The sequence below is a fragment of the Serinus canaria genome, chromosome 5, assembly GCF_022539315.1.
Source record: "Serinus canaria isolate serCan28SL12 chromosome 5, serCan2020, whole genome shotgun sequence".
NCBI classification, from domain to species: domain Eukaryota; kingdom Metazoa; phylum Chordata; class Aves; order Passeriformes; family Fringillidae; genus Serinus; species Serinus canaria.
The window spans coordinates 36023447-36045507 of NC_066319.1; the positions used below are offsets into that span (position 1 = coordinate 36023447).

At 36.1% G+C, this 22061-nt stretch overlaps 1 protein-coding gene across 1 annotated transcript in view; it reads left to right on the forward strand.

Annotated features, from left to right (window-relative positions):
* The window catches only part of AKAP6 (A-kinase anchoring protein 6), a 211338-nt gene that overhangs the window by 138632 nt on the left and 50645 nt on the right, over positions 1-22061 (forward strand). The window lies entirely within an intron of this gene.

A 22061-nucleotide genomic window follows, 5' to 3' on the forward strand; every position in this document is an offset into this window, starting at 1 on the left:
TATTAATTAAGAAAAAACTAAAAGGAACACTTCCATGTTTTGGATTCTTACTTCTTTGTACTTCTATAGCAGCTCAGTTTGATGCCAAATGTATCATGTTTATTTCATTTTAATCTACTGCATGTGAGCCTGATCTTATAAGCTCTAAGTACACAAAACTTGCATTGACTTCAGCTGTATTCATATGCCGTTACTGGAGGATCAAACCCAAAGAATTTAAACTCTGCTAATTAGCCCTTTAGTAGGAACTTGAGTGATTCTGTACCTTGAATGTTCAAAAATGAAGCAAATCAGTATTTACAAGAACTGTTGAGATTAGAAGTGAGTATACTGGCAGAAAAGTTAATGATAATTCTTTCCATTTTCCTCTGAAGATTAATTACAAAACTTAATTGTGTTAGATTAAAACCCTATTTAAATAAGTACAGTATGATTGTTAAAATTGTTAGTATGTTCAGAACAAAATTAACCAAGCATTTGAAAATATAAAATAAAATAAATATTTCTTTTTCTGATTACAAGCAGTGTATGGTGGATTTATTGCAACCTGCATAAGCCACAAGTCTTTTACTAGTAATTCTTCAGCAATGATTATGATAGATGGAAAAAGATCCATATGTACTAGTGCAAAGATTTTGAAAGCATTTAGTTGGTACAGCTTTTGAACAGGTTAACTGCTGAGCTCTTTCATCAAGGGGAAGTGGTCCACGGTATTAAATAACACAAAAATGCACATCAAAAACTAAGGATATATTTCAAAAAAAGTTGAGGGGGAAAAAAATCTCCCAGCAGTTTTTGTTTCCCTGCTGGAAGCTCTATCCCTGCTTGGAAGGTGCAGTTAATTTCCTCCTCTGGGTGTGCTGCTGCTCCATTGTGCCTTTCTCGCTGGCTCAGTGTGCTGTGGCCCGGAGTGGATCAAACAAACCGTGGTGAAAGTTTCCCTCATTTGCATCACTTCTAGACAGCCCTGTCGTACTCTTTGCTGACAGGAAATCACTGTCTTTGTCACCTTTTTTCAGTGATCTCCTTTTGGCAGAGATTGGCCATGTGACCAGGATTAATCACAACAACAGTTCTGGCTCAGAACTCAATGACATGTTTTCCTCAGCACTTCAATAATGGTGTAGAGGAGTCAGTAGGAAATGACTACATTAATTTCAGAGTGAAAAGATAATTAACACTTAAGGACTAGTGCTATAACCTATGGAGCTATTATTCAAATTAAAACTAATTTATTGCAAACTTGTGAAAAAAAAACCCACAAAAAACCTGGTTTTTAATGCAACTGTTAAAATAATCTCGCAAGAGTCCCTGAGTTTAAAAAGAAGCACAAACTATATTTAACGTGGTAATATAAATACATAAAGATTTCAACATTTGAAACTGGAGGCTAAAGTATGTAAAGTGCTTACTTAGATGATATGAATAGGATACTGGCAAACAAAAGCAGCAGTGTGCTCCTAGAATGCTGTGCTTCAAGGAGTTTCCTTGGCAACAGAAATGCAGTTCCAAAAGTAGACAGAACTTTCCTCAGAAAACATACTATTAATAACAACCTTCCGGAACAACTTGGAACAATTTGACTACTTGGCAATAAAATGCCAAGTGTTCTGCAAATTAATCTAACACATAAGAGTTATATGTTTCTCTTGCCCATAATTCTCCTGAACTGGGGGCCTGAGTTCTCTGCTGTTAGAGGATACAAATGTGCAAAGCGGTTCCAAATGCTGCACAAACAGAGAGACGGCTCAAATAGCAGCAGCCTATAAGGATCAATTAATGTTCTTCGTATCATTTTAACTTGTAAACCAGATTAGTTTAATTGGATTACTTTGTTCCATTTAAAGCAAGTTCTGTGTACCTACTGAAGCTGCATTGCAGTTCAGTCTTTATTTCAAGTAGATTTTCCATATAAAGAAAACTTATTAAAAGATTAAAAGCCTGCAGAGTGATATATTTGGACAATATGCTTAGGGGATTGGTTATAAACTATAAAATGTGAAGATATTTGCTCCTAAGCTGCATATTCTGCACAGTCCAGGATTCTTTCTGTCTGTCTGGTAACCCATCAGTGCCTGCATGGAATTGCTAAAACAGTCAGTTTTCGTCAGAAGAAAATGATGGTTGTCAGTTTAGAAGAAGCTCTCAGCACACGTCAGGATTGAGCACCTTGTAGGGAGTAACTACAAATCTGCTATGCATGCAGTATTTTTAGGCATGTCATAATTTCTGCATGAGCCAAAATAATTAACTAATTTCAGTTTTTCCTTGCCAATAGGAATCATTAGAATTCCACTAAAGGCCATAAGTTTACAAGACAGGAAAGGTAGGCTGTGCTAGTGCCTCGACTTTTCCTGAATTCTGAGCTCTAAAGGTTAAAAGTAATCAATATCTCATTGTGCAGCCTGATAATAAGTAATAACCATGATGTTAAAATCTAAATGACTGCAGATAGCACTTAGGTGTGTTGACCCATTTGGAAGGGCTTTTTAATTGCAATCAGAATAGTCATTATAGTTTGCTAATCAACTTTTAGGCTACCTTGCAAAAATCACTGCCTTTATGAAAAATTACTTTAATCCTGATAGCAAATTATGTCCCAAAGCAAAAGCTTTTATTTTATCTGACAAAGTTTAATCTGACAAAGTATGTGCTAAATAATGTCCATAGAGATACTCATTAACAATAGTATGTCTATTACTTAGATAATAGTATGTCTGTACTTAAGTCTACATACATGGGTTGATACATGCCTCAGTGGAAGTTAATCTTTGCTTCTTACACTGTAGTATGTTTTTAACTGTCATGTGTTTTAAAATGGCTTTGCACAAAACTGGCTTCAGTTACTGTTCTTCACAAAGTTCAGTAATTTTCATGTACTAGGCTGGATTTTTTTCCCCAGCAGATTAAGAACCCCAATGACTTTGTTCACTAGGTAGGAAAATCATGTTTTGTATGAGAAGTATCAAAAATGCATGATATACCAAACAACAGTAAAAGTCTGACTGCTATTACAGTGTTAACTAAATGAGTTCAAGACCTGACACAGCAAAGTTTCCCACTCTCTTATTAAGGGATGATGAAATTGGTTACATTTTTCTGCACATGTATTTTCACTTCAGTTGCACTGGGGAACAGAGTAAAAATTCCTTTGTCACCCATCCTATAACAACTAGTTCATTTTTCAGTGGTTCATATGTTCCTGTAATAGGATTAAATTCCTTGCTAATTCTGGCAAATTTTGTCTTTTTCAAAGCAGAAAATATAAATATTGTTGGGAAAATTCTTAAATGAATGTTAAGAAATAATGTAATGTAAGAAAAATGTTAAGTTTTAATGTCTTATATAATTACAATAGGAAAATACCGATTCCTACATCTACAGAATTAAAACATCTAGAAATTGAATACAAAAAGAATGTGAAAAATATTTTTACATTTTCTTGGTTGCTTTCACAATATATTTCAAATGTAAACAAGCATTTTGAAGACAGTGTTGTAATTTCTATGAAGCAGACTCCCTGTATTTCTGCAAGAAGTGGCTTCATGCATTTCCCAAGACTAAGTAGGTTTCTTCCACTTTTTCCCAGCATGATGTTGACGATGAACTTCACATTGTAGCAATGCAGTATTTACTGAGCTTGTAGCAAAAACCAGCACAGCTTTTTGGAGATTAAAGCAGTGTGTCTAGAATGAAAGAGGCATTTGACTTCAAACAAAAGTAAATGTGTACCACATAGCTGTCATCACCATTCCTTACTACAGCTGCAAAACATGGACAATTTACAGTCATCACGTCAAGCATCTTAGTCAACTCCACATGCTCTCTGTTTGTGCCCTTGCTGCTATAAAATAGCAAGATAAGGTCCTAAGCAGTGAGACTTTAAAGCTGCCTTCCACTGGTCTCTCCAGTTAATATATTGAAATAAGATAAAACGAGGAATGTTAATAACACAATGGTGACATGACACTGATTTTTTTTAGCAGCTTGGCAGATCCCTCTGTTTTAAAGCAGTGAAGATAAAAATATCATGCAAAAATTATAGGTGGCAATAGTATTATTACTCTATTCCTCAAGTTAGTTGCCAATTTTTTTCCCCTATTTTTCCACATCATAGTCCAGGAGAAAATATAAATTTTTTTAAACTCATAGGGACTACATGGTTTAGCTGTGATATTTTGCTTCATAAACATAATACAGGAACTACTATTTTCTTTCCAAATTAGTCCTCATCAGTATACCTCAAAAATAATCAATACTGTAATATTTCTTTCATAAAAATAAACAAAAAACAAATGACCACAGAATAGCTTTTTGGCAGGTTTTCTAGATGAAACCCAAATTCACTAAATCTCCATAAACTTTCAGTGGCAATATATACAATGAATTTATGTCTAAACGATAAAAAATAAGTTGCAGTGAAGTGTACCAGTTTATAATCTCCTGAATTTTTATTTGTATATGTAGTGTATTTTTATTTTTATAAATATATATGATAGACTGTATTTATATATTGAAAATATGTAAAATCTCAATATAAATTATTTATGTGTATATATTTGAAACCTTTTTACATACTTAAGGTTGGGTGATATTTTTACTTTGTGTGTATACACTTTTGATATATTGTACCAAAAAGGGCTACAGCATTTTGTCCAAATTTCTCATTCTAACAAGGTAAAATAAGCACTCTACTTTAATTCATAATTTTTTGCAGTTGTGGCTGCATTAGGTCCTGTGGAGGCTTAGGGCAGGCTGCAGCCAATTCCTGTGGCAAATGTGAAATACTTGTGGTTCTTAACTTCTTGTGGGTGCTGTTGTATTGCACAAATCATGGTTGCTATAGAATCCCAGTGATCATGAAACTGTGAATATTAAAGTTGGCTCTATGAAGAGATGCTTTTGGGGGGAAAGAGCTGTAGGGTCCTTCACATCCTGTTCTGGAATGACAGGTGCTATTACAGATGTGAAGGACATGTGCTAGCTATGTCACAAGCTGCAGGGAAAACTATGCAGAGGTTGTCATTTCCCCAGTAATACACTGGGACAAGGAGCCATGTGTGAAGACTACTTTAACTACTCTGGGAGCAAAGTAGAGCAGCCCCTATCATGAGGAGTTTTCTCTAAGGGGTAATTCAGAGCAGAAGCTTGTTAAGTACTCTGAAATATTTTCAGGAAAACACTTTCTCTCTTACCTCTTTCTCCACTGTTTGAATAAAGAGGCTATGAAGATCAGACTCTCTAAATTTACCACTCACTCATTCTGATATCACAAAAAGAGGGTATTTTTTTGTACCACTGTATAGTGTTTATGCAGTGCTCCAGTTTGAAACTCATTTGTGATACACCCAGATTTTGACAGACATTGCACTGGACTTTGATTATCTCTGCTTTACCCATTGCTTTTTCTCAAAAATAGGCTACATGTATTGAGACTAACATGCTTAGTTTTTGATGGCCTTCTTCCAGAAACATTTTACTGTGTCTACTATGTAGGTGGAGGAACAATAATTCCTAAGAACTCTAAGCTTGTTATAATGTGTTGAAAGATCAGTTAAACTCCATCAGAAGTCAGAAGTGGACAGTCCTGTGATCCCAGTTTATTGCCTAAAAATTTAATTGCTATTATTTTGGTTTTTCAGCAAGAGTATATAATTCTTACCCTCTAAGAAGACCTGGTCAGGGGGATACAAATAATGAAAAGTAAATTAAAAGCTATAAAAAGTTTTCTTAACCAAAACCAGAAACAAAAAAAAAAAAAGGGATATGGTAAGGTGCCAGGAACTAGAGCAACTGTGTGTAACTAAAGACATGAAACATTTCCTAATTTTATCTCTTTGCCAGGATCACTTGTGAAATACACAGTTCCCATTCAGTGGGAAGACATTAAGGTAAAACCAATCTAATATATGTCTCCAAACAGTGGGAGAGCTATCCGGAGAAGTGCCAGAACAGAAAGAGCAGAACACACATGTAGATGTAAGTTGAAAGAACCCATGAAGCAGGGCAGATGCAGACTGGCTGAAAATGTTGGCATTTCAGTGCAACATATTCAGTGTAACAGGCAACAGAAAAAGTAGAAATAGAAGTGTTCTTGACAAAAAAGAGGCAGGCAGCCAGATTGAATATCACAGTTACCTTTGAAATTAAAATATAGTGTCTGAAACCATTGACAATTTAAGGTTTTAATGAAGAAGTAGATATTGGTAATGTGGCTTGAGAAAATGTAAAGATTCTCAGTGCTCTGGCTGAGAATGTAAAGATTCTCAGGCTGCCAGGCATTCAATTGCTATATTTGCAACTATGCTATTAGATCAATGACTAATTTGATACCAGCTGGATTATAGAGTCAGCTGCAGAACAACACTGATAAGGAGCAAAATTAGACTGGAAAGATGCAACCAAGCACTGCAGATGGGCAATGAAATCATGATAAAACCAGTGAATAAGTGCAGTCAATCAACAAACAAGCCCTGAAATAAGAGATGCCATCTCTTAAAGTTTACTATAGTTGTTTTAGAAGAATTCTACTCACCCAAGCTCTGGTTTCAATTGAAAGACAATAATCAAAGCAGTACCTGAAAGAAACAGGAAAGTCACTGTGATTGCTCCCTGGCATTCCAGCTGAATATAACATATCTGAGGAAGATAAGCGCTTACATGGGAAATGGAAAATCCCCCAAATCACCCTAGAGAGAAGGAAAAGGGAATTCTGTTAGCCTAGTAAAAGTGCTGGAAAATGCAATGTGGCAAAGCAAAGACCCTGACCCCACAAAATGTAATGGACCGAACATTTACTATTGGTCAAAAAATCCTGTTATAAACTGATTCCAAAATACTTGTGCAAAATGCCAAAAACATGGGATATTTTACAATTTTTTTTCCAGGGCAACAGTGCTCACCATGGTGTCAAAAACTTATTTTGGAACAGTGATCTGAAAGAACAGCAGAGCATTCTGTTGTGCATTTTGTCAGGTATCTGTAGGCTTTTGTGCTCATCATTCTGATCTTCTAGGGGTATTCCAGTGTAACATGGACCTGACACCCTTCCTGTAGTGAGTAGCTGATGTCAGTCTAAGCATAGGAAAGAGAAATGTCAAAGAGGAGGCAATCCATAAACAACTCTTAAATGGAAACCTGGACAGGAATATTAATCTAAATGCAGAAAACATGAAAGAATGTGAGTCATTTATGGAGGCCATATGTTGATTATTGAAGGACTTTGCTGCTGGCCAGGAGAAACTAGGAGTACCCCAGGAAAACAGGCAGAACAGCTGGCAGACAATTCTGTCTTAAACAGACACAAACAAAGACTTTTAAAAATTTTTTGCACACTTGGCAAAAGCCTATGGATTTTTGCCTTGGTCAATACAAAGTGATGAATAAAACAAGTTAATGGCCGAGAGAAAATAAAAAAGAGGAGGGGGAGAGAGGAGAAGAGGGGTGGGCAATGCAGTAAGATACCAGTCATTTAATAGTACAAGTATTTGAAGAACTGGGCAGTAGGAGAATCTTCTGATGATACAGAGCTCCTGTACCAGTTTCTCTATAATTTTTCCTGGCACCATAGCAGAAGTAGTGAATGAGTATGGGATAAGTTGGAATTACAGTGGATTCCTTCCAACTGAGACCCTCAGAGAGCTCTGGTTTCTAAAATCAGTGAAACTAGAAATTTCTGTCTTGCCTGGAAGCAACAGCACAACTTTTCCCTTCTTATGCACATTGCACTTTTCTTCCAGGAGAAATAATTCCCCATGAGTTACCTGGTGGGCAATAGCTCACCTTTAAGACACCACCAGCTGCCTTCAGCTACAGACAGACCCACATCCTACCTGGCTTTTTTTCTCAATTGAAGTGCTGGATTTATCTCTACACATCAATGATCAATACTCAGTCCTCCATAAAATCAGATTAACATATTCAGGAATTTAGCATAGATGCAAAGAGAGAATATAGCTATTTAAAGAAGTGTGTTCTCATTTAGCTCAGTTGTGCATAAATATATATATATGTGTGTGTGTGTATGTATTTTGTTTAACAGCACAAATGCTAAGTAAGTGAGCTTTGCTCTTCTTGGCACATTTCAAAGTTACTCAGCATATTCAATATTGAGCAATAAAATGTGCATTTCATGGGAACATTTCTGTTTGGTTCATATTAATTAAATTCAACTCTTCCTGTTTGAAGCCAAATTAAAAGAGACATTGAATATTGCTGTCCAATTGCAACAAGCAACAGCAAGCATTGCCTGTTTTGCAGGGTATATGGGAAGAGTTTTTTGCATCTCTTCTAAAAGCCATGCCTGCCACAAGCTGTATCTTGTGTATTGGGCTGACTAAAGAACAGGGTATTCTCTCTGTGACCTAACCATTTTCATAGACAATGCTTTTTACTGCCACGGTAGGAAATCTTGCCTTTAGTGCTGAGGTATGCTCTAATGGTAGCTAAAATATTCTGATTTGCCCCTGTATGTTTAAATAGTGAGGAAAAATATTTCCTGTATTTTACCCTAGTGAATTCATGCCAGAAAATTAATCTTCTACCATTTTCCTGTTTCCTTCCCTTCAAGACATTCACTAGAAATATACTACTATAATAACTTGCACACTATTCAAAAACTGTTATGGTTATTGGTGCCTATATGTGTCATGAACAACTCTCCAAACTGGGAGACCCAGAGTGATGGGAGATCTGATGCTTCAGGTTTTGGTTTCATTAAAATCAGCATAGACCATTTGGATCATAAATATGATATTTTTTGTGAATTTCATGTAGAGGTCTTGTGAGGAAAGGCTTTTCTATTGATGTTAATGGTTTTATAAGGCTAAATATGGCACAGAACCCACACTTTTCCGGTCACATGCATTCTGCATTGCACTCTTGTGCTCTCTAAATTCTTCCATTCAAGAGCATAAGGTCAATTTTCCAGATTCTTCAGAAGCTGCTGCATCTTTGAATTCTTTTTGTAGCTATGTCTTTCAACTTGCTAACTTAACCTGCCATGGCCAGAATTTGTTACCCTATTGCTGCAGATTTTAACTCTACCAGATTCTGATTGAGTAAATCTCAAAACCAGGCACTTTCCCGTGTTTTGATCTCTAGTTGTGAGGTCATCCAGAAGTTGAGGGTCTTGCTGAAATTCTGAAAAGCATTCATCTGTTCAGGCATTTCTGCAACTTGTCAGTCCTTATATTTCACATGCTCTTCTTTTGTGAGTCTGAATGCACAGTGTGGTCAGTACATTGACTGTTGTCCTTGCTTTGTATGGTTATATTTGGATCCAGACCCATGGGCACAGTAGGCTTAGCTCCTACATCTTTCTAAGGAGTGACGCCAGCCAACATATTTTTGTTTAGCCTGTCTTCCCAGGGAAGATGCTTGCAAACCATATAGGATTTTCATATCCAGAGTCTCCTCTAGATCATTCCTGAGGAGCTGGCTGATATAGTGTGGCAGATGACCTGCCATGGAACCTTACTTTATAAAATGGTGTGTGAAAGCCTAAGAACATAGTTACTCTGTGTTTTTAACACAAGAGACCATTACTTCATCAATTGGTATCCAGAGTCAAGTGGTGACCACTTTTGGAAAACCGAAAATAAGATGAAGAATCACTCCCTTTTATATATACATTTATAATAGTTCCAATAGTCTTTAGTTGTTGGGGTTTATGCACTTGTATGTTTATCTCTTCTTTGTATGATCCTCTAATTATTAGATGAAAATTGCTAATTGGCTGATTTGGCCAGCAGGTGGCTTACTACACTGTGCTGTCAGCATGTGCACTGACGTCCTGAGAAGGGTCTGCAGTAACGTTTATTAGGATTTCTGATGTTCAGTGGTGTTATTCCATGAGAGCAAGTGTGACATTTGTACTCTGAACGTGGTCTTTTTTGTGGTACCAATCAAGTGTAAATGTATTCATACTAGTGGGACTTTTTCAGGCCTATGAAATGTTGGAAAATTAAAAACAAATATAATGTCCCTAAAGAATTTTGCATGGTTTAAATATTTGAACTTTTTTCTTAAGAGCTTAAGAGTTTTACCAAAGGACAGTTAAATCCTGCTTCTTCCATTTCTTTCACACTTTATTAAAGAAGCATAGAATAAAATCAATACAATGACAATTCTTCAAACATCAGTACCAAATGCCAATCACCAATGAGCTGTAAAAATTAACTTTAATAGGGTTAATGTACTGCTAGTGTAGTAATTTAATATACAAAAGCTCCATGGCCTGTTCTAAAATATGTATTCATTACTTCAGTTTCTTTGGACTTCAGTTCTATAGCAACATATTCTAGCTCTAGCAAAATAGCAAACAAAATGGCCTAAAATAGTTGACATAGACATTGATTTGAAAAAAGGTAGTGTAGTAGTGTTAAGGATGTGGAGTATTCAACAAGGTGTACTTTTTAATTTTTAGAATTGTTAGTAATTATAAAATGATTGTTAAGATAGGAAATACAGCTACTTAAACCTAGAAGTGAGACCACTTTATTCATGTTACTGAAGTGTAGATATCATTGACCAAAGTTCTGTCACCATAAAAATCAGTCACATATTTTGCTGATATTCTCAATAGAAGATAGTCCTTAAAATTTTTGAAAAAACACAGAATAGGAAATGGACTCTTTTTCTTTATCCATCATCCTTTCTGATTTGTTTTCTTACATTTTTCCATCTTTCTTTGGGACTACTAAATTCCCTACACATATTCCCATAACAAACATCTATTCAACAGACAGCAGTTAAAGTTGAAGATATCAATACACATTACTGTAAGCATAGATCTTTTTTTTAATGGCCACAGATCTTTTCTAATTTGTATTTGAACAGCCGGGCAGCTATTGTGGCATGCATGGTTACCAGAACAGGCTTTCCACAAAGCAGGACCAGAATCTCTTGAGAGAATGCCAGGAAGACAAAAGTTCATGTCTTCCCTAGGATTCACTATAGCTGATGTACATTCAAAATATCCTAAATTTGCTTTGTATTATATTACTTCTCTACCGGTTTTGTGTCCTGGTATTTCCTGCTGCTGCAGTCCTTTGAAGCATTTTTTTCCCCTCTCAGATATATGCATATCTTTTCCTATTTTCAAGACATGTCCTGTTTCATCTTCTAGAATTCAGACATTAAAATAGCAATAACTTACTTAAGTCTCTAGCAATAACTTAAGTCTCTATAGCCACTGACATTGCAAGTGTTACATAGATTTAAATATCAATGCTATAGCTATCAGTTTATCACTTTGTTTAGAGCACAGTTTAGCATTTCATTAAGACAACATAAGTCATCATAAACTTGTGATGGTTTTCTGCTGAAATCAATTTCTGCAATTTTTTTGCTGTATCTTTACAGAACTATTTTTTCTTTTAATTGTCTTAAGACAGATTCTTTTACTATGCGGGTGTTGTGCTGTTCATTACAAAGGGCTAAACACAAAGGGCAGATTCCTTGGTCTGTCAAGATCACTTTGCGTTCAACTTGACAGTTTCCAGAGTGAATCTTGAGCAGTTGATAGTGCCCAGAAGAAAATACTCATGTTGTGGATGAAACTCTCATTGATTATTAGGATTTCTGATGTTCAGTGGTATTATTCCATGGGAGCAAGTATGGCATTCATACTCTGAATTTGATCTTTTTTGTCATCAACTTCACCTGCTGCTATGTTCTCTTTCTCCTGCTCCCTATTCGCCTTTCCAGCATGAATAGCATCAATCTTTAGTGAACCAGGAGAATGCAACAAGCATAAGCCAAAATGGAAGTACAAGGCAATGCTGTCCAAAAGCACAAATTAAATCCAAATCCATAGTTTTTCATTTATATTAGGGCCAAGTTATCAAAAATTTGCTTCCTAGGAAAAACCACGCACCTTAAAAATCTCCAAAATGTGTGTATTTGAGTTTACTAGCCTCTGCAAAAATTGTTCATCTTCTCTATGTTATGGTTCTATAAATTGTAATCCCAGAAACACCAAACACAGATAACTCAAGATCAATGCAAGTCATCTATTTTTGTGTTTGATTCTTGTAGTGACTTCATACTTTCACAGACATCCAAGCTATTGGCAACTTTATAAGAAGATAAAACATCTGGAAGTTAAAAGTAAACAAGTTAAACCTAGGAATGAGGCATACGTTTTCTAACAGTGAAATAAGCTAGTTTATCATTTTACCAAGGAATTCTGTGAATTTACTATTGTTTGTGTCTTTAAGTACCGATGAAATAGCAAAAGATTTTCTCCAAGCCAGAAATCCGACAGCTTAATATAGGTCGAGATGATAAGATTAGGGTGCATTTTATACAAGTGGGGAGGCTAGATTATGACAAGTTTTGAACTTCAGATCTGTGAATCAACCCAAGTTTTGTCAGAGAATATTTTGGCAGAATGCCATTAGAGATGAGAAGAAGCTTTCAGCTTTCATCATGCCAACAAATAGCAGAGTTCACGTATAACAGCACCATAAATTCTTGAGAACAGACACCTGAATTGAGAGAAATAAAACGAATCAGAGGGAAAGTTTCTTTTATATCTGTCTCAATAGTTGTTCAGTCACAAAATGAGTTCAGTGTCACTACATTCTCATACTCTTTTAAAGGTAACTATTAGTGTTAGTTCCTAAATATCATTGAGAATGTAAGAATGTGTAGAGCTATTTTCTGCAGTGAATAAAATATACTGTAAGTGCTATAACTACTTTTTTTCTTTTTAGTCTAGTGTGAAACAGAGTGTTAACTAGTTCTGAGCTCAGAAAACATTGTCTTGGACAGAATAGTGGAGTGACTATGGGAAGACTTGTGTTCCCACATCAGAGATCTTTGCTCCCTGGGGCTGTACATGGTGTCCATCTGTACCTCAGTTTCCCATTTTTTATCAAAAATAATATTTCTCTATCTCACATGACTGGTGCAAGTCTGCAATTCATTGAAACATAGCAAGCTTGAGCCTGTGAAAGCCTGCATTAGGTATACCCTTGTTGGTGGCCCCTTGAAAGAGGCAAAGTGTCTCTCCTGGGCACAGCAGCTACTGGAGATACAGAGAGATGCTTTCAGCATGTCCTGCATTTAGTGTCCAACATTCCTGCACAGACTTGAAGTCCATAGTTGCATCTCATTCCATCACATCACAGTATAACAGCAGCAAATTTCTGCTTGTGGTGGTGTACAAGCACACTTCACATGCCTCTTGGAAGATACAGGGGTCTAAGAGAGCAGGCCCAATGCCTCATGCAGGTAGCCAGAGGTAGAATTTTTTTGTCTTTTTCCCTTTTTCCATTATATATGTGACAGTTCCTCTTATATTTATGGCTTTAGTTTTGTCTGTCTTAAATTATTTAAAATATTGAAATATTATTACATTCAGAAACTCCATTTTTACAAATGAATTCAGAGTCTAATTTTCAAAGACTCTGGAGGTTAAAAATAAATCATACAATTTATCATTTATATTAGCTTTTAGAAACAATGGCCACTGTGATATAGGCCTTTAAATATTATTCAGCAAATGTAGTGGTGTTGTTAATGTTCTAGAATTGGAATATATCTTGGAAAAAGTTCTATCACCTTCAGAATTCTGGTTTTTGCTGAAGAAACATAGTATTGTCCTGTTTTGATCACCAGTGAGAAAGATGGAAAGCATCTGTGTTAAATACTCACAGGTCCATCAGGGTGTTATCAGTCTCAGGTATCCTGAAGAAGTCTAGTCCTCAGTTCTTGCTGCTCAGTCATCTTTATATGCTTAGTTTGTTTCAGGGACTATTGAACTTCCTATTGATAAGGCTAAAAATGATCACTGCTGTAGCATTTGCTATCAAAGCTGTTAAAAGCATAAAAAATGAAATATTTTATTTTAATTTAAAATACTCCAGTGACATTTGTGAGGTGTACAACTTCTTGCCAACTCTTCTAATTTAAAACATTATCTGTTTGAGAAAAACATATGTTAGAAATTTTTAATTCAGTGATAGGAAAGACACTAATGAAATATGCATGTATGAATTTTGTATTGCATAACTTTCCTCTTTCTTGAAATATGATTAAAAGCCAAACATCTGGATTCTGTTTAAAAAGCTTGAATTTCCAGTTTTCAGAGAGATTCAATCTATATTGACACTGTACACTTAGCCTTAACATTTTCAGCATGCTGTTAACATTACTTGATATTGTAAAAAAAAAAAGTTCAGGTTTAAACAAAGTTGGACTTCTCCTATTGCTAAAAATGTTTTCTGAAATAGCTTTTTCTGCAGCATTCACACAGCCATACTTTAAGCTGTGTCAGCAGTTCTGTTATATATTTGCTCTTGAGAGCAGTTTGTATTTGATCATAAAAATAACATTCCAAATTGAGAATATTTTTTCTTTTGTATAAAAGTACTATGTTTTTTCCTAGAATAATACGAGAAATGAAATACTAAGTTCTTAACAACTTATAAAATTCTTCTAAAATGAGATTATTTCATTGTAAATACTAATAAGGTGGGGAGGTTAGGGTGCCAAATTTCTCCTTTTGTTTTAGTAACTAAATTAATCTGTACTAGAAAAGAGAATCACTATTGTTTGCTGTGTCTCTTAAAAGGTTCAGAGTATGGCTCTCTGCAGATGATCATAAGCAGTTAACTATAAGACTAACTTTTTAATGTGTTTTGCAATAGTTTTGATATCACTGTAATGGTATTGCTGTAACAGGAATTGCAGCATGTGCCAGTGTTTTAGATAGTGGAGATCTTTTTAGCACTTCCCATGGACCTGGTGCATGTCCCAGCTTTGCCATAGCACAAGGGACATTATAAGGAAAAAAATCAAATAGTACATTGTAAAAGCTATAGCTTTTGCTGTATTTAATACAGTACTGGATGAACATTTAAAATAAAAATAACATTTTTCATTACAACTGTAGGGAAAATTGAGAAATCTGCTGTCAGCACCCTTTCCAATCAGCACTTGGATGGCCAGTCAAACAGGTGTAAGTTCTGTTGTGTAGGAAAAGGTTCAATTACTTTAAAAATCACATTGTTACTCTAGATACTACAGGTAGTGGGAACTGAGATCCACATGGTCTGAGGTTGGAGACTGAGCAAGCTGATGCAGAGTTTTTCTGACCTTGACTTGAGGTCAGTCATCAGCCTGTGAAGACTGTAGGGCTGTTGTCACAGGCCAGGGATGACTTTCTTTTCTCTGAGTTGACAAGGTCTGGTTATTTGCATTACTAAAGCCACTGTGCCTGAAGCAGTGTGTGTACAGATCTTTGTGGAATTACCTGTGCCTTGGTGGAGACTGAGTTCTGCTTCTGTTGATCTGAGGAGCTTCAATTTCCATTTGGATGTTTTTCCAGCAGGGAATCCTCTTCTCCCATGAAAAAATATAGCAAATAGGTAAGAAGATGAGGATCCAGAGATATTCTACCCCAAATACATCCCAGTAGTGTTGCTGGAAGAGCGAACAACTTATTTGTGGATTTTCAGTCAAGCTTCTCTCATGGAAGGATATTACTGATCACCATTAGCAATCTAGTGGGGTAACAATGGAATAAGGACTTCAGATGAGCCAGTCTGTGAAAGATAAATGCACAAGAACATCCATTTCAAAACAGAATGATGCCTGTAATGTACAGCCTGACAATAGTAGGTGCATTTGGAATTAAATCTTTGTGTAGAAGAGTTCCAATTTTATGTTTCATGCATACTGCAACAGCAGGCACAGCAGAAGAGAGGATAACAGGTTATAAATTATTTTCTTTGAATATCTCCAAAAAATCTCCATAATCTTACAATGTTGTATTTTAGTTTGTAAAAATGTAAATGTAAAAGTGCATCAGTATGAGATTTCAAGAATATCCAGCCAAGGATGGAGCTGCAACTATACCTTTTTGGTTTCCAGGCCAAAATTTTTCTCCAACTTCAATTGCATTTTCTGCTCAATAATGGACTAACTGTAGTAATACACTAGTATTTTGGAATCTCCCTTACTCTTTGGAGATTTTTTTTCCCCTCAAAAAACTATACCTGAGCATTAACCCAACAGTATAGTAGCTATTAATTTCTAAAGAGCACCATTTAAAAAATTTTAATATCGATTCTCCAGGCAACTACATACATGTAAATTTAGCTGTAAATTTACCCTGATATGTTAAGCATGACTGTTGGTTGCATCTGTATTTGCCTGCACCAGAAGTCCCACCTAGCATTGTTGAAATCAGCGCAAGACCAGTCTCAGAAATTCCTTCATAAAGCAGCCAAGGATCCCAGTAAAACACATGGTTTACAAGATTGTTGGGTTGTTAAACATTAAGTGTACCAGCTCTGTGGCCTTACCTGCACTATAACCTGTGCAGTGGCACCATGTTCTAGCATACCTGCCAGGGTTTGCCTTTATTTGTAGGTGGGTGGCCAGCTGGATCTAGTGAGCTCTTATGCACCTGCTGCTGGATTACCCTCACCATATGAATTGAAGCAACTGTATTTTGGCTATGGGTTCTCAGAATTTAATTATGTTTAAAAACTGGTTAATAGAATAGTAAATAACTGGTATTGCTACAAAATTGCATTCTGAAGGTAATGGGATTGAAATTCAACGCAAGTTGACACTCAATTACAATTTCCATATATCTAGTGAATAAGCCAGTTCTTGGCTGCTATATTAGGGTGGATGTCTTCCTGCTTAACTGAACACTGTGCAAGACAGGCCAAATGCATACTAAAGCCAAATCAAGGCTTCATATACCCGCTCAAATTTTTTATTGTTTGTATAAAGTAGTAAGCTTGCAGAACAAACCCAGGGATGTGGTTTCAAAAACATTAAATAATCAATATTTGAGCAAAATTCTGCTATATTTAGAATAACAAAGCTTAAAAAAAAAGAAAAAAAAACCCAAAACAACCAAGCCTTTTAAACTTCTTACTGAATTACTGCCATCAACCAGTAGATCCATGGGGCTTGTTCGGCTAAAAGCCACAACAGACTTTGTAATGCAATGATGTAATCTTGGCTTTGTGTCATTTATATTCAACCTAAAAAAACAATTTTCCTGAATAGACAAGCTGACAACAATATTGTTCGGTGTTGGTTTTTATTTGGATTGTTTCCAAATGATTCATATGCCTCCACAGCAACACCCCATGCCTGCTTGAGTTTTTAGTCTGAATTCCGAAGTTTCCCCTTTTTCCTCAAGTTTTATTTTGCTTTTAAAGTCCCAGTTATGTTTGTGAAACTAACCAGCTCGGCCACAAAATTAGGATGTATCTTGCAGAGTGCATTCATTTTACTTTTTGCATATTTTTCCCGAGGTCATGTCAAGGTTAGTTTGAATTCCATCCTACATTAAGACTTCTTTCACAGCTATTTAGCTCTGCAGCCTGCGCCCCGCTGGGGTCTGCCCCTTGGGCACGTCAAAGCTTCAGACCTGACAAATCACACACAGATGAAGCTGTACAGTTTTTTAAACAGTTTCATCACTAACGTGGGGTTTTTTTGGGGTTGGGTTTTTTTTTCCTTTACACTACAATTCTCCCATCCCCCGCCCCCACCCTCCCCCCCACTGGAGTTTATTCTCTGAATTGCAATATCCTGAAGACTGATTTCCATATGGAAAATTCCCTTGCTCAGGCGAGTTGTAAAATAGAAATGGCGTTGTATAGTATGTGCCACTCACAGATCCCCAGAAACTGAAAGCGCTGCAGATCCTCTTTAATAACAAACTATAGCTCCTTGTCTGATATCTCTAATCATATTGTTAATGCCTATTTGCACAGAAGAGCCTAACACAATAAAGGCTGATAAATACTCAAAAATTGTCATCCATACTGTGAACCTGTTAGTTATCCAGGAGACCTGTTAGTAGTTCACAGGAATAAACTTCTGTCATGCTTGGGATTACTCAGATGAGTAAATGTTCATCGGTGTCAAGAAATGACGTTGTGCTTCAGCAGCAATCCTTAGGGGACTTAGGAAATTTTAAGTGGGTGTATATGTGTGTGTGTGTGTGTGTGTGTATTTATAATTAGCTTCACAACTATCTGCAGGGCTTTCACCACCTACGTTCATGCACAGACAGACCCACACACTCCCCATGTATATGTCGCTGCATAAAAATGGTTTGAAATGCATAATGCAGTTTGCAGGTTAAAATAGAATTTCTAAAATTCTTAACTGTAGTCTGCTATCTGTTTTTTAGCATTTTGTGAAACTAATGGTGCAACACCATTTCCTGTTTAATTGATGAAGTTAAAATGCCTGGCTGCTAATGAGTGTATTAGCAAACAATATACCCTTAACAAGCTTAAGCAGCTCAGGATTTTAAAAAGCAGCTTACTGTCCTCCTCATTTTTATAAGACAAAATGTACTGCCTTCCACAAATTGCTTGATCGACTGATGAAGTACTATAATTATAGTTGTATTGCAGTTTTGACAAAGCCACAATAACAGATTGTAGTTTAGTCCCCACTCTAGGCACACAACTCTTTGCATTACAAAACCCAGTTTTACTGGTCTAATTCTTTGAGAGAACAAAAGGCACCTGGAGATGTTAACTATATACTAAAAGAAGACTTGGAATCTGGGAAATAATAATATTGAAGCATGACTTTTCTTCTCGCAGTTAGTTCATTGGGAATGGTATCTAATGAAGACTTGTCTAAAGGCTTGCTTGTTTGGAACTAATTAAAGACAGATATCCTAAATAGAAAAAGGATCATGGGAATTACATTAGGTGTCTGGAGACTTGTTATTCTTTTGGTACTCTGAGTAGATTGTGGAAGTTGTTAGGGATTCAAGAAATAAGGCAAGCTAATAAAAAGTTCTATTTTTCTGGTTATTGGCCAACTATTGTATTTTTGTTTGCAATAAGATTTGTGCCAACAGGCTAGGGGCTTGAATAAAACATTTAAACATTTGTGCATTAACACATTATGGTGAAAAGAGAGTCTTGTGCTTTCACTCGGTGCATTTCAGCCTTCAATTAATGTGAAAGCACTACAATGCCTATGCAACTTCTCTTGCCTAGTGGTGCGCCATTTATCATTGCAGTTTTACATTGACCTTGACACCCACTTCATTAGAATAAAGATTGTCTACCATTTAGGTTACATTGTTCCTCTGCACAGAGACCCCATGCAAATTTCTGTTCAGATAGAAGAGCTGTGAGCCTGTCAGAGGTCATCTGCATTAAATGATTGCAGCTATTTTCCAACTGCTTCTTTTCATTCTACTCAATTCAGGCTAGGAGGATCAATCAAGCCCTCTGCCTGAAACAGTGGGACTGCTGGGAATATAACTGTTTTTGGTAGTAGTGGATATGCCCTAAACAGTATTAAATATTTAATATAAATTCATTAAAGGGCACAAAAAGTCTTCAAAAATATTACATATATAGTAAAATTTAAAGTGTTGGGATCACTTTTCTTAAAAAAAAAAAGGCAGAACAATGAATACCAACTGCATCATTTTTTAATGTAGGCAAAATTCAGTTCATGAAGTTGCTTAATATTTCTTTCGATGTGTTTATTTCTCAAGCTGCCGCAGAAGGAAATGCATAGCAGACGTGTAATCTGCATTTGTTACTTTCTGGAACAGAAAAACCTCAGGTGTCTGTGGGGGTTTAAGATGAAAGTGCTAAGATTTGTTTTGTCTTATAGGCGTGCGCCCATATGCACATGCACTCTCACACAAATACATATTGTGCTGTTGTGCTTATTTGTAGGGGAAAAAGGCAAATGGAAATAAGTTAACACTCTCCTTCTTGAGTTTTCCAAGTGATATAATTGGAATTAAATTATTAATGGGAGATACTTAAAAAAGATTGGTTTATGATCTTCTATTACAGAATTTGCAATTCATTTTAATATTTGTAGTTTGATTTATATCAAAGATAATGCAATCTATGTCCAATTAACAATACATAGCCAATGTAATATGATTTCCAGATCATGCAAATGGAATAAACTAGAAGAGGAAAAACTGATTCTTAACCTCAGATGTAATTTGCTCTGTGAGTTCTGGCAATTTTAAATGACATTGCACTTTTTAATTTTTCCAAAGGCTCAGCAGCAAATTTATCCCAATCAAGAAAGCCTATTATTAATTTACAAGGACAATTGTAGGAGTCTTTATAATTTCTCTGTGCAATTATTTGCCATAAATTGCTAATGCAGAAATACATGAAGTTTGAAAGAAACAGAAACCGCTTTTCATCTAGACAGATCACACTGCCCAGATCTTGAATGTTGTCCAGAGGTTCTAGTGCTATTGACAACATAAGAAATATAAGTAAGCTTCTGGACAGTGTCTAAAATGTTTCACACTGACAGTACCAAAAAGGTAGAAGCATTAAGAGCTATTGTGAAGGGTAGGCTGGCCTCTAGCAGATTCCTTCACTTTGCTTGTATACAGCTGAGCTTTGGACCCTGGACTTTAGAATAAAAAGACTCTTTGTTCACCACTGAATGGCATTAGGCATGGGCTTCCTAAGGGGCCACCATGAAGCCTAGCATGAAGAGTGCAAACATTATCCAGAAAGCAAAGTGAGAATGTGTGTGAAGAGATGATGGACAAATATTGCTATGTATGCATATATATGTGTGTGTGTCTGTGTGTGTGTCTGTGTATGTGTGTGCGTGTGTCTATATCTATATATATATATTTATGTTATGTATTTGGTGAATTTGCTGCAGAAAATTATTTACTCAATTTTATGCAGGCAGTATATTTTGCAAATGTGAGCCATTGCTGACTGTGCATCCACATGCAGCCACCGAGGGTATATGTCTGTATTTATTGGTGTCTGCCACAGTCAAAACACCCCAAAAGGCAAATCTTTAAAATTTAGAATTGCAATGCAGGTAAAACTAAGGCTGCAGGGCACTCAGTTCTGATCTCAGTTGTATATCCTACAGTGCCATGTGACTGAAGACACTTTGTTAGCATGTGAATGATGGAATGCAGAACATCTACAAATAGCACACCCTTATTCCAGTAATGGAGAAAGTTCATTGGCTTAATTCTTCTGTACTTCGTAGCCATAGCTCCACTGTGTGTTCAGTATGTCTGGTCTCTTTTCACTATAACCAACAGAAGCACCATACAAAAGTCTTACAATGGATGTCTTAATCTCTCTGTGTGCTTTTAGAGCATTATTTTGAATTCCATCATGCAGGCTTTTTTTTTTTTTTCTTTTCTCTTCTGAAGTTTTATTACAACAACAGAATTCCCAGGGAGCTTTAGGGGCAAGGTTCGCATAATATTGCCCTAAAGTTTTGCTCAAGGGGTGGAATCTGCTGATCTCCTGATCATCTTTTTGTGGTGTTTCTCTTTCTGAAAGATGCTGTGCGCAGTCTTACAGAGTTGTTAACTGTGTACAGATTTTTTTATTGTTTACCAGACAGTGCACATCTACGAACCTTTCATGATGATTTCTTTCTCTGACCTCTCAGTGACTAGGCATCTTGTTCCTTAACACCGAGGGAGGCTGAAAAATGCTTGAGTTGCTCAATGTGTGCCTTCTATACCAGTTTCAAAATGGCTTATTCTTCTGGTTTCCATGGTGACAATTAACACTGTTACAAGGCATTGTTCCAGTCTCCATTTGGACAGAATTTTCGGGTGTGATTTTTCACACAAAAAATGTTTTATATAATTTTTAAAGAAAATTAAAAAAGAGAAAAAAAGACAGAGTTTAGCATAAAGTGTCGAAAAATGTGTCTCAATCAGCCTGCCTGGATTTCTTAGAATGTTTTTATTAGAGGAAATAAGGTTTTAACTTGCTTTGTTTTGGAATTCAACTTCTTTTGGCTTAAATATTTTTGCCAAACTTCTTCATGGATAAATGGTACTGCATTTATTTTAATTCCTTTCTTTGTGCTTCTAGAAGTATTGATCTTATTGAGAGAGAAGGAATAAAAGGCCAAATTCTTTAACTTACGTAACAATGTCTTGGATTTATTTAGAGTGTCCTCGGGAACACAAAACCAAGCACACATGCACACAGCTAATCATGCTGTAAATATTTTGTAGCTTTTACAGTACATTTTTGTTTGGGTTTTTTTTCCCAGTTTATATGACAGGT